Source organism: Octopus bimaculoides, chromosome 6 (genome assembly GCF_046866305.1).
Source record: "Octopus bimaculoides isolate indiv1 chromosome 6, ASM4686630v1, whole genome shotgun sequence".
Lineage (NCBI taxonomy): Eukaryota > Metazoa > Mollusca > Cephalopoda > Octopoda > Octopodidae > Octopus > Octopus bimaculoides.
The window spans coordinates 119,945,381-119,960,380 of record NC_142933.1 but is presented as its reverse complement, the minus strand read 5'-3'; the positions used below and the strand labels follow the sequence as shown (position 1 = coordinate 119,960,380).

At 37.4% G+C, this 15,000-nt stretch overlaps 1 protein-coding gene across 1 annotated transcript in view; it reads left to right on the top strand.

Moving 5' to 3' along the window:
- LOC106873602 (uncharacterized) overlaps positions 1 to 15,000 on the top strand; it is a 278,507-nt gene that overhangs the window by 66,448 nt on the left and 197,059 nt on the right. The gene's annotated exons all lie outside the window — the stretch shown is intronic.

Here is a 15,000-nt window from a genome sequence, read left to right as displayed (position 1 = left end):
TTGCAGTCTTATAGTTGAACAAAAGCAATTGGTCATATTTCTTTAAAATATTGTTGGAAACAAATAGAAAAACAAATATACATTAGTCACAATCTATCATTTATTCAACTTGACGTACTTAAATGTCGATTTACAATCTCTATAAACAAACGAATACAATTTTTTTTCTACATCTATTGCGTGGAGTGTGTTTAGGTAAATTGGTGAATTTATATAGTGAAAGTGCATGACCGAATGGTTAGAATGTATGGTTTATGATCATAATGCCGTGGAATCAGTTCTTGGATCGAGTTGCATGTTCTGTCTTTGAGCAAGGTACTTCATTTTACGTTGCTATAATCTGCTCAGTTGTAACGAGAGTCAGCTGGATGAGGACACGACCGGCTCTGTCTCAGATATTCCACTGAATCAAAGTTGAAGTTGAAGTAACCGACGTGGGGTTTATATTTGTTCACGACTGCACACGCATCTAAAACAAATTAGCGAAAGTATGAGGTATATTAACAAGCCATACACGCCACAGATTGATGGCTGGTTGTACTGTACCTTACATTCATTTACGATTTTATGTATTTATGCTTGACTAGCCGAGTTCTGTTAATTTAGTTAATATAAAGTCGAACTTTCATCGAAGTGATCTATTGTTCCTATATTTCACCCCATCGACAAATCGTCCTACGCGATCGTGACGAGCGAGTATCACGGGATGAAAAATTAGGTTTCGATAATTTACAAGCCGTTCTGGAAGTAGTTGAGTTCGGCCAATGTTGATGAACCATGGAACAACCGTTTAGTTGACGATCATGTGGTGTAGAGGAAGGTAGACGCATCTTCTACAACGATAAACAGTGGTTTTACAGGGAGTTACATAGTTAGGGGATGCCACCTGTCAAGCGCAGGGCTTCAAGGTTTAGGGACTATTTATGCATAGTCACTGAAATACACAAATACACACACGCACACACGCACACACACACACACACACACACATACGCACATACACACAAACACACATCCACACACAAGCACACACATACACACGCACGCATATATGTCTATATCTACATATATCTATCAATGTATGTACATATAACATAGATAGATAAGCTGATAGACAAACAGACAGTTAGATAGATAGATAGATAGATAGATAGTTGGTTAGTCAGTTAGACAGACAGACAGACAGACAGATAACTATACTTGACGTATTGAATTGTTTTTGCTCGTACATGTAAATGCAAACGTTCTCCTATCTCGCTCTATTTCTCAGCATATATACGTGTGTGTGTGTGTGTGTGTGTGTGTGTGTGTGTGTGTGTGTGTGTGTGTGTGTGTGTGTGTGTGTGTGCGTGAGTGTACTTATACATAGTTCAAGGATATCATTATAAATATAGAAACAGTGTACATTAACAACAAATTTGATGTTCTATAAGTTTAGAGTAAGATGTATTTGATGATGGTTATTATAAGTCGAGCTTCTAAGCTTCTGCAGAAGCTGGTCTCTGGCGAGAGCAACGTGTCTTACTTTCAAAATGACGCTGCAATAAGCAACGCTTGGATTTTTTAATCTCTCTTCTATCTTATCTGTTCCTTTTCATTTCCTATTCTGTTCTTTGCTCGCTCTCTCTCTCTCTCTCTCTCTCTCTCTCTCTCTCTCTCTCTCTCTCTCACTCTAGTTTTCTTTCCCACTCTCTCTCTCTCTCTCACTCTAGTTTTCTTTCCCACTCTCTCTCTCTCTCTCACTCTAGTTTTCTTTCCCACTCTTTCTCTCTCTCTTTCTTTTTCTCTCTTTCCCTCTCTCTCTCTCTCTATCTCTCTCTCTCTCTTTCTCTCTCACTCACTCTAGTTTTCTTTCCCACTCTTTCTCTCTCTCTTTCTTTTTCTCTCTTTCCCTCTCTCTCTCTCTCTCTCTCACTCACTCTAGTTTTCTTTCCCACTCTTTCTCTCTCTCTTTCTTTTTCTCTCTCTCTTTCTTTTTCTCTCTTTCCCTCTCTCTCTCTCTCTATCTCTCTCTCTCTCTTTCTCTCTCACTCACTCTAGTTTTCTTTCCCACTCTTTCTCTCTCTCTTTCTTTTTCTCTCTTTCCCTCTCTCTCTCTCTCTCATGCTTTCTCTCTTTCCGCTACAAGAATTTAATCCGAAACGTTAAAACTTTTCTATTACTCTGAGTACTAAACAAATAAAAGCAAACAAGAATGACGACGATGACAACAACAACAACAACAACAACAACAACAATGATGATGATGATGATAGAATGAAAAGAAATACCACTGCCGAATATGTGGAGATGGAGAAGAAACAATAAATCACATTGTCTCTAGTTGCCCAGTCCTGTCTATTTCAGAATTTCATTGACATTTTTCGTTTCTTGGTTCGATTTCCATCGATCAACCTTTTTAAGGTTGCAAATAATGACGCTATCATTCTCTTGTAGTCTTACGTTCATTCTGTCGTAGATTTCCTTCTGTTCATCTGTCACGTCGCCATTAGTTTTATTGTCTTCTTTTAGATCATCTCTATGTCTCTTCTCGAGTAAACTACCACTGCTCCTTTCCTGTGCTATGAGATTACTTCTATTAGTAAGAACTGTATTTTCATTCTTATCTCTGCTGCTATTTTCCATGACCCGTCTTTTGATAGCTTCGAGCTCTACTTCTGTGAACCAGCGATTTTTTCTTATTGCTCTAGCTTGATCACATAGTCTCTGTTCCGTGAGTTGAAACAATCCCTTTTCTCTCCATTGATCATACATACGTTTTCGGTAACCCCTAATTTTAGCACCCTTTTCATCTACCGGGCTGCTCAGGTAGTAACACTCTATGACCACAGTAAGTGCAGAGGTACCAAGGATCAACTCCTGATAGACAAAACTGTACTTAGAGTCTGCAAGAGGAGGAAAATTAACTTAGCCATGTCATGGATCGACTACCGTAAGGCTTACGATATGATCCCAGGTTCTTAGATTATGGAGTGTATGAATCTATTTGGTATTGCATCGAATGTTGAGCGATTTCTTGGAAAATGTATGGCGAATTGGAGGACGGACCTGACGGCATAGGGAAGAAGTTTCGGGACAGTAGAAATAAGGACAGGCATCTTCCAATGGGACTGCCTGTCCCCATTGATCTTTGTGCTGTGCTTGATACCACTAACACTGATTCTGAGGAAAACAAAAGCTGGGTATGTATCCAAAAGCCATGTCAAATGTCAACCATTTGTTATTCATGGATGACCTCAGACTTTATGGTAAAGATGAAGCTCAAGTCAGTTCCCTCGTTGATACGATATATACCTTCAGTGCTGATATCAGAATGGAGTTCGGACTGAAAAGGTGTGGTGTGTTACTCTTGAAGATAGGCAAAATCAAATGTATAGACGGGATAACGATACCGTTGGGGGAGGTTATGAAGCAGATAGAAGAGACGTGCTATAAGTAGTTGGAGATTTTGGAAATGGATAAATTGATTGAGAAAGAAATGACAGAAAAGTTTAAGGTAAAGTACTTGCGCAGATTGAGACTGATCCTTAAGTCAAAATTAAACGAACAGAATAAGATTGTAGCTATCAGCACCTGGGCGGTTTCACTTTTTAGATATAGAACAAGGGTAATCGCATGGACAGTAACCGAACTAAACAGCTTAGACAGAAATACAAGGAAGTTGCTAACTTGATATGGGTCACTCCACCCGAAAAGTGACACAGACAGGCTATATGTACCAAGAAAAAGAGGGGGAAGAGGACTTATTGGATGCGAACACAACTTTACAGCAGAAGAAAACAACATAGCATGGTATGTAAAAAATGCCGCAGAACCGCTAGTATTAAAAGTAAGAATGTTAGGCTTGTGTGGGATGAAAGATTGCAAAGATAATGCACTATACAAGAAATTGAAAACGAATGATATTGAAAATAGATGGGTAAAGAAAAGAATGCATGGACAATTTCATAGCGATGGAAAAAGATAGGACAGACAGAGAAAAAGATGGCTGTGGATGACTAAAAGTGATTTAAAACCGGAAACGGAGGCTCTACTCTGTGCTGCCCAAGAGCAAGCGCTAAGAACAAACTACATAAAATACAGAATAGACAACATAGCAGAAAGTGGACAAAACGATGAAACCATATGGCATATTACCAGCCAATGTACGCCACTAGTCCAAATGGAAATGCAAAGATCCTATGGGATTTTATGATTCAGTGCGACCACGAGATAGAGAATAGGAAGCCAAACATAGTCTTAATTGAGAAAGAAAACAAACTATGCTGGATCATAGATATAGCATGCCCAGCTGACAACAAGGTATGCGATAAGGAAGAAAGAAAAGTCGAGAGGTATGACAGGTTAGTTTGGGAGGTAAAGCAGTTGTGGTCGATGAAAAATGTGATTGTAGTACCAAAAATTGTCGGAGCCCTGAGAACAGTGAGCAAAAATCTCGAGAAGTACGTGGAACAAATAGGAGCTGCAATAAGTGTGGAGCACTTGCAGAAAGCAGCACTGCTTGGAACCGCTCGAATACACTGGAAAGTGGTCGAAAAATAAGAGGTGTTACTGGTAGTGAACAGCTAACACTGTAATACATCTCCAGCGTTAGAAACTGTGCAAAGGCAATAATAATAATAATAATGATAATAATAATAATGATAAATTGTAATATAACTAAAATAACAGTTGAATGAAAGTCAATAAAACATGATGAACACGAGATATTTACTAACAATCTGTATTTTGTAAGAGATAATGATGGAAAATGCATAAAATGGGAAAATGTGATTTATAATGACATTTCGCTTAGTGTCTGCAAACCATCAAAAACAGTTAGAAGAGCAGCAGCAACGACAACAACAACAACATCAGAAGACAACGCAATGATTTGAGACGCGAGTTTTGCTTTCTTTAACACATTTTCACTTATTAGAACAACAAAAAAGAAATGATTTATAAGTTATTTCTTTTTGTAGTAATTGTATCCATATGGGCATCGTCATCATCATCATCATCATCAGCAGCAGCAGCAGCGGCATCGTCGTCATCGTCGTCATCGTTATCGTCGACGGCGTCTTCAGCTTTCTCTCCGTCGTTGTTGTTCTCCTCCTCGTCCTCCACTTCATCCTCCACTTCATCCTCCTCTTCATCCTCCTCTTTATCTTAACCTCTTTCTCCTCCTCCGCTGCTCTGTCACTATTGTCGTCGTTGTCATCACCATCGTTAATGTCGTCAACGTCATCATCTAAGAAATCTACAAGCCACAACATTTATATGAAGAGGTACACGCCCACACTAGCAAACACACACACACACACACACACACACACACACACACACACACAAATACTGACAACGATAGATACATACGTTCATATCTCCACACTCACACATACTCACACAAACAAATGGAAGGACAGAGAGAGAGGGAGAAGCGAGAGAGAAACTCACACTTTACTTATTTGCATACAATTGTCAACGTTATCAGATCATTAATCTCTGGTTCATTTTTGTTTTGGCCAATCAGACTTCCGTACAAATGTAAATATTTCGTTGGGTGTCCAGGTGTATCCCTATTTGTATGTGTCTTAGTTTCGAGCAGTTCTGAATGCGTTTCTCTTCTATATATCGGCAATCCTCATTTCTCAGTGAGAACGGTCGATAGCAATGTCTGTCACACTGGTAAAACTGACCGTTTTACCCCTGCAGGCAATTCTACAACCAGCTAAACTGCGACCAAACTGAGGACCAAAGAAGCAATTCACTGTCCAGCTCAAACCATTTTGAAGACCGATCGGGAATGTACATTGCATGTCCAAGCCATCTCAGCTCAATAACTGCTGGTGTTAGTTCAACAGAGGATTTCTATGTGTATATTATATTTCACCAAGTGATAGATTATCTTAAAGACTTCCCAGGTTTAGTGTGTCGGCTGTATGGAATCCCTGTATAGAAGAGCGGAAACACAGACTTCTAAGTAAACGCGTTGCTTTCTTTCGCTGCCATTTCTATCGCCACTATAATAGCCTCTATTCTTTGAACCTGGTTCGGCTCATGGATCATTTGTCGCATCTTTGTGCTGGTAAGGTTAGGTGTGCTGCATTTTTTCGAGGCGAAGTGGGCGATAATGTATTGTATCAGTACGTTTTCTTATGGGGTTTTGTTTGAGTGTTCGGTTGCATTAGTTTTTATCTTGTGTGTTGTTTGTGTATCGCAGGTTGTGTTCTTCTGTCGGGTATCGGCCTTCTATGGCACATCTTGTGGGTTTTGCTCATTTTGTTGGGTATTTACATTATGAGTTTATTCTTGTATGATTTTAAAGGGGTGTTGCATAGTAGTAGTAGTAGTAGTAGTACTAGTAGTAGTAGTAGTAGTAGTGTGTGTAACACCTAAATCAACTGTTTTATAGTATTTATGATTATCCCTCCGCCGTTCTTTTGCTTGGTTTTGTTATGGGTTCCGCTAATTATTATTACTGTCATTATTATTATTATCGCTTTCATTGTCATCTTCTTTCAGTTCTGTTTCATTTCCTTTTCTTGCCGAGTGCCTTCCTGACACTTAGGACAGAGATACGTGCTGTATACATTTGTAGGCCATTAAAATAATCACACTAGATTGTTCATTTACAAAGTCATGTGACAGAAACAAGGGGGAGAAAGACATAGAAAAAGAAAAAATATAAAATATAAAGGTAAACAAAGAAAAGGGCAAAAAAAAGGAAAGAAAATTCACAGCACCAAAACCCTTCTCAGTCCGGGTGACGCACCAGTTAAGACAATCTTTTGCGCTTCCTGCACGAATGGTAATCCAGGGATCATTCTCAAAGCATTTTCAGTTCCTTTACTGATCATTTCAAGTGTTCCTACGATTATTGTTAATAATAATCTTTTCTACTATAGGCACAAGGCCTGAAATTTGGTGGGAGGAGATTAGTCGATTACTCCAGTATTTCACTGGTACTTAATTTATCGACTACGAAAGGATGAAAGGTAAAGTCGACTTCGGTGGAATTTGAACACAAAATGTAGCAGTAGACGAAATACTGCCAAGCATTTCGCCCGGCGTGCTAACGATTTCGCGACCTCACCGCCTTAAAAAGGATTAAATACAATGGCCTACTCATTAACCTGTTGAGTGATAAGCGTTTGTCATGATTTAAAGCTATTATTGCAGTTCGTCTTTTAAAACTCCTTTCAAATTTATTTTCGCACTGCTACACATGGAGTAGGAATAATTATGTTTTATAAAAGATTTGAATATAGATAAGGAAACATTGAACTACCTTTATCATAAGTTTCTTGGCACCAGTGAGTCGAAATTAAAAAAAAAAAAGCTGCTATTTTTATTAAACTACAAATCGGGGAACTGACGAAAGGCGTCGGTTTTGACGACTGTGTTTAAACTTCTGTTGAAAAGCTGGCAAGTGCTCTTCGAATCTTCAGTGAAGTGCGAAAGTTTGAGATATATAAAAAGATAGTTTAAAACGATTGATAGATTTCATCATCTTCCATTAATGTAAAGATGAATCTTTCCATACAATCAATTTGACTATTTTCCAAGAAACGTTAACGAGCACAGCTACTGAGCAACTTGAACGTTTACTGGCTAGTTGGAAATTAGTTTGGAAGATCATTTATTTCCGTTGCTATTTGAAATGCAAAATATCCATTAGAAATATTGTATATATATTAGATTTGTATGTTTTATTATTTCCGTTGTAAACATATTTTGGGGGATGATATCGTATTATTTTATCTTTTAATTAAACAGAAAACTGAAAGTTATTCACAGCCTGAAGAACATTCAGAACAACAGCGTTAAAACTAACTAGAATGAGATATTTCCATTCAAAAGGTTTCCCAAGTGCAGACCGGTGCTCAGTGTGCTATTATTAGCCTGTGTTTTGTAGTTAAGGTGGCGTGCTGGCAGAATCGTTAGCACGCCAGGCTAAATGCTTAGAGGCATTTCGTTCGTCTTCACGTTCTGAGTTCAAATTCTGCCGAGGTCGACTTTGCCTTTCATCCTTTCGGGGTTGGTAAAATAAGTGCTAGTTGAGTACTGGAGTCGATCTAATCGACTGGTCCCCTGTCCCCAAAATTTAAGGCTTTGTGCCTGGAGTAGAAAATTATTATCATTATTATTATTATTATTATTATTATTATTATCATCATCATCATCATTACTATTGTTATCATCATCATTACTATTGTTATTATTATTATTTTCATTATTGTTATTATTATTATTATTATTATTATTTGGAAGAAGTAAAAATTGAAAATATTGTAAATAATTTCAGATATGCTGTGTACATGTGCAAGCCTTCAGGTTTTTACTATGTATATGTCTACATATTGTATTAATCATTCCCAAAGCATCGGCCCTTTTTATTAAACACCTTCACTCTGGTTTTCTCTGTTTCTATATCGTTCTGTTTGGATACTTTCTCTTGTTCTTGTGGAGACCTTATTGTCGTATATTGGAACTGACTATGAGATATTTCTTTCCCTGTTGATAATAGTCAATTATATCAGATCAAGGTACTGTAATTTCCCTGTCTATGTGAATTGACACGCTCCAAGGAATAGTCGGTCGGCCATCTTTTGACAGCCTTTGTGGTAAATGTTGGAATGATCACTTCTGTGATGGATTTCTTTATTCTAGCCTAATTCCCAGTGTATGAAAATTCAATTCCGTGAAGCTCTTAATCGTTTGGAGATTTGGAAAGAAAAACAGAGTGACTTAAAAATACTAGGTGCACACAGCTCAAGCGACAAAAATTATAAAGCCATCATACTTCATATTTTATGTATATATGCCGTTGTCTAAGAGCACATCTCTTTAAAGACATGTTGTGTTAAAAGCACAATATATTTCAGAGCACCACAAACATCGTTCCAGCAGTGTCCCACAAGAATGTCTGATGCGTTTTGGTTGTGTTGGGTTTTGTCAATAATGTTTACTTGCTAATCATATGTCCAGATGAAATATGTTCCTTCTGATGTATAAGAAACAATCAATAATATATTCACTGGTATTGCGGGTAACCGCCGGGCTGAATAAAGATTCGATGTACGCAATTGAAACAGCCAAACAGCATAGAATTAAAATAACCATCAATATATCATACTTGACATATACACACTGTTGACAGGTACCTTACTGTGGGTTTCTTTTTATCTGGAAATACTTTCTTCATAGACATTCTCTGTCTTCCATTGCTTGTAATTCTTTATTTCAACCTTAGGATTATTTCCGTATTCAAAATTTTCATCCTTAGAATTTTCAGGTTGTGTAAGCTAATTATATTCCCCTTTATTCATATTTTAGCTTGTGCTATTCCGGTTTGCATTTTCTTGGTCGGTATTCCGCAGTATGCTGGCATTTGAATTTGATGAGGTTTTCTTATATATTTCATTTGTTTTGCGTGCGCTAACTTTATCTTAACGATTTATGTTATCAAATGTGCTTCATGTTTGTGTGAACATTGTTTACATTTTGATTGTTCACTTGCATCGTTGTTTATTTGTTTTATTTCTTTTAGGTGCTCTATGGCTATATCTAAAAGATATTTTTTTCTTTTCTTTTGAGAATGTATCTAGCTACTAAAGTAGTTAGTCTTATAAATTCTAAAGTTATTTTATGTTAGAAATACTTTTTACAGATATTATAGGTACATGTAATAATTTGGGTTTAGATTTTTGAGCGTAACTGCAGAATGAGCATATAATGTAGAAAGATGTTCTTCTCATATCGATTTATACGTCTTCTGTTTTATTTGCGGGGCTTAAAGAAAAGCGTATGGTCCTTTACTTAGATTATGGAATTTTTTAACCATCGAGTAACAGAATGTTGCTTTCTGGCGATGCAGAGATTTCCACGCTCCATTTTTCGTACGTTTTACGCATCAAATCGAAAGCACGCATTTTCTTATAACCGTGGATGAAATTCAAGTTATATCTAATTTATATTGTTTGTCATTTTTATTTGGAGGCGGGGGTAAATCTACCTGGTGGCTATTTTGCTATATGTTCCGTTAGTGCATTTATATGTCATGGTTAGTCGACCAATAGGGCCAACATCTGAAATACATTTTATATATATATATATATATATATATATATATATATATATATATATATATATATAAGGAAAAACGCAATGCAATCTTTGCTAACAGAGTAAACTATTACCTAGTATCTTCGTCGTTTATTTTCTTCGGAGCAATGAAGTAAAGTTCTCTCTTGTTATTTACTCTCCGATATTACTTATATTATTCTGCCTGACAAAGTGATCATGTCTTCAAATGTTGCGCTTGAAACAGATTGAACAACAGAACGAATTTGAAAACATAATGAATACTTTGAGATAAAGAAGCAAGTTTGAGTGTTACACTTTAAGCCAACCCATTTTTTTATTTTTATGATGAAAGAATGTTTTATTTATTCATTTATTGCCCACAGAGGGGACAAACAAGGACAGACAAAGGGATTAAGTCGATTACATCGACCCCAGTGCGTAACTGGTACTTATTTAATCGATCCCGAAAGGATGAAAGGCAAAGTCGACCTCAGCGGAATTTGAACTCAGAACGTAACGGCAGACGAAATACCGCTTTAGATTTTAAAGGTTTTCTCCAAAAAGCAAACTCAAAAACAACTTCTACGACTTGGACAGAACTCTATCGTGTCAAAGTATTGTTTATATTCCTGTTCAAGATTATTGAACTGAGTTATATTGAGGATGATGTCATTAATTAATTTGCCAATTGCTTAAGGCGCGTCTGGACTTTCATCAAGTTCTGAATACAAACCGGAAGACGTTTTAAGTGCAATGCTTTACACGCAAAAAAAAAAAAAAAATGTAGCAATCTTATAAAGATTTAAAACTGTTAAAAAATAACGCAGATTTTCTTGCCTTTCGTTTGAAAAAGCAAAATTATACTTGCTTGGAAATATGTAACAGCTTGTACCTATAGAAACGAAATTTTGATTTAGCAGTTTAAAGAGAATTATCCTCTTTTTTTATTCTGGAAACATTAATGGACTTTCTGCAAGTTTATCTGAAAGGCATGCTGTAAGTGAATGGTGACTTTTTATAGATTCATCTCTATGAAGAGTAAAATCTGTTTTATTGCATAATAGAAATTTAAAATATCTTTCCCCATTGCTCATCCAGGGAATTTCAAAGAACCTTATATATTCGCATTGAGATCCTTTTTAATGCAACTGAATACAACGACCACCAACTGAATCTTTGTTGCGATCTTAAAATAATTCCTATGTTAATGGGAATACATGTTGGATTCACCTGAGACTACTGCTTTCTATGGAAGTCGCAATGCGCAGCGCATTAGCATGTAGCCAATTCTTTTTAGTTAATACGGAGAAGATATATTTTTAGCACCTCTTCGCATTTAGTTTGGTTTAATGAACTTATGTGTGAAGTGTATTTGGAAAGTGTGTGGGTATGCAGGTATTTTGAAAATATCTCACGGAGTGACGACCGTGCCCTACGTAGTTCGAGGCTGCCCTTTGGCAAGGCATGGCACCTGTTCAGCTACTCTGCCAGGAATTCAGTGAAGTCATGGGACTCCAGCATGGTGGATTGTGAAGAGATAGCGGAACCGAGCCAACGATGCTTCTTACATTGACGCTTCGCATAGGAATCCTAGAAGGTCAACAGTCAGGATCACGAAGATCTATCGAGCGAGTAACTGCAACGCATCTACAGGGGTGACGTACATGTTGGTGTAATCAGCTGATGAAGGATTCACAGTAACTCAAGCTTCCAATTTGAATTCATGATAATGGAATACGATGGTGACAGAGTAATGGGAATCCACGGAAACAGCGAAAGAAATGATTAGAAAATGTCTGAGGACTTCGTTTCTCAGAGAAACATTTCCAAAATTAAGTGCAAAGAAGGAGGTTTTAGAGGGCCTCAAAACCGAAAGATAAGTTCGATGGAACATTTACAATAGTTTCAGCTCTACTTATTGTAAAATTGGAACGATATAAACTGATTAACACGGCTCGTGTCCAAGGAAAGCAAATTCGTGTCATCTTTGAGCATTCTATTTTTTCTCTAGGCGTCGCCCCTGCAAGAACGTAGTCCAATGACTGAAACAAATAAAAGATTTTAAAATAATAACTGATTTTGGCAGAACTTCAAAAGGCTTTGTGCTGAATTCTTCCAAAATTACGGGTTTCCTTCTTTTTAAGCTGAAGGTGAGAAATTGATTAGGGCGTTCAAAGATATGAGATGTTGCATGTCTCTTAAATCGCATTTCTTCCATTCACATCAAGATTACTCTGCTGAAAATCTTGCTTCAGGAAGTGATTTACAGGGCGAGCTATTTCACAAGAATATTAAATCTATGGAAGCTCGCTCGTGGAGATTATGGAATGAAAATATAACAAGAGGCTACTGCTGGATGTTATAACCACATGACGTAAATCACATTTACAACAAAGTCTCGCATACATCGTACTTTTCAATGCAGATATATATTATACGTATGTATGGATATATGTGCGCATGTATATACGTATGCATGAATGTACGTATGTATGTAGGTAGGTGTGCATGCATGGAGAGAGAGAGAGAGACTGACAGAATAAAACCGACAGGGAAGTCAATTGACAGCTAGATATTGAGACTTGTTTTAAGTTATACTTATCCCCTACACGCGCAGACGCACATGCACATTATCACACTGTATATAATTACATGCATTCCTATATGTATATATGTTTATATATTTTATATATATATATATGTGTGTGTGTGTGTGCGTGTGTGTGTATATATAATTTATTTATACAATAGTTATATATGTATATGTGCATACAGACACACGCATCCATATACATAAATATTTAGCAGTGCGTATGTGTGTGTGTGTGTGTGTGATCAAGTAAGATCCGTATGTCAAAGTGTGTAGCACTCAATATAATGAATGTCTTTGAGACTATTAGTAACAAACATTGACAGGTTTCTGTAATTACATAATGAGTGTATATATATATATATATATATATATATATATATATATGTATGTATGTATGTATGCATGTATATATATATATATATATATATGTATGTATGTATGCATGTATATATATATATATATATATGTATGTATGTATGTATGCATGTATATATATATATATGTATGTATGTATGCATGTATATATATATATATATATGTATGTATGTATGTATGCATGTATATATATATATATGTATGTATGTATGTATGCATGTATATATATATATATATATATGTATGTATGTATGCATGTATATATATATATATATGTATGTATGTATGTATGCATGTATATATATATATATATATATATGTATGTATGTATGTATGCATGTATATATATATATATATATATATGTATGTATGTATGTATGTATGTATGTATGTATGTATGTATGTATGTATGTATGCATGCATATATATATATATATAATATCATCACAAAACTGGTTGCGGACATAGACGCATGCGCACACAAGCACTATTACTCCTCAAGAATTCATGTTGGCAACGTAATTCCATATCTTCCTTGAAACCAGCTGCTGCTACTGCTGAGATTACAGCTGTTGTTGATGCTGTTGTTCTTTTTGTTGTTGCCACTATTGTTGTTGAAGATGGCGGAGGCAGTGCTGGTGCTGGTGACTGCAGATGGTAGTGGTGGTGGTGGAGGTGGTGGTTGTGCTCGTGGTTGTGGTAGTGATGACGAGGGCAAATTGACGGTAGACGTGGTGGTAGGGGTGGGGACGGTAGAGGTGGGGATGGTAGGGTGTTGATTCAGGTGACGGTGCTGCTACTGCTGCTGCTGCTGATGATGATGATGAGGAGGAGGAGGAGGCGGATGATAGTTATATTGTCTTAGTTGACATTTTCTTCGTGACCATCACAACACCAACGTCGACCTGACCTTGAATCTTTAAGCTGATAAATTTCCCCTCAAATCGCGCCCACCCTTCTATGACTTTTAGTCAAGATGGAAGGAGGTGAGCATGTGACCCTTTTACAGAGCGCCAGACAAAATTGGAAGGGAGAAAGTTGGGGAGAAGAAAGCTTTTTGAAACCAAAGACGGGCCGGAATGGTTATAAGGGAGCAGACTCACCTAAAGTCTGCCAAGGAGCTGATGACTGCGGTGTTAAACTGGGAGACATATTAAGTCTACTACCCAAGTAGGCCAAGGTGGGATTTGAACACAGAATGCAAACAGCTGGAACAAAAACCACCAGCATCCGGACCGACCTTGTCACAGCTCCATCAAACAACTGCCTTGAACTTGTAGGTTGTTTGTTTGTTTGTATTTGCTTTCTTTTTACTTTTTCTTTTTTTCCTTTTTTGTATTGCTTTGTTATCGGGACCGAAATGATGAAAAGTAAAATTGAACCTCAATAGGGTTTGAACCTAGAGCTCAGAGTGTCGGAACATATGCCACGAGTCGAATAATGGCAATATTAACAATTGCCAATAAATGCCGAAAGGCTGAAAACTCTAGAAGTTGTTGTTGTTTTGGTAGATGTGGTGTTGGTGGCGACGTGGCGGCAGTGACGGGGGAGGTGACGAGGATGGTGATGGTGGTGATGGTCATAGTGTTGATAAGTATATTTCTTGTAGCAGTGATGGTTTAGTGACGTTTGTGCTGGTGGTGGCGGTGGTGGTGGTCATCGTCGTCGTGGTAGTGTTGATGGTGATGGTAGTGGTGGTGGTGGTAGTGATACTGGTGTCGGTGGTGATGTTGGCTGTGTTGGTAGAAGTGGTGGGGGAGGTGTTGTTATTATTGTTGTTGGTGGTGAGGATGCTGGTGGAGGTGGTAGTAGTGGTGGTGGTGGTGCTGGCGGTTGTCATGTTACTTGCTTGTGGCATTGCATGTGTTGGAGGTGGCGTTGGTGGAGGAGGTAGTAGTGGTTTTGGAGATGGTGGTGGTCGTGGAGGTGGTGGTGTTGGTAGTGGTGGTGGTGGTGATGCATGT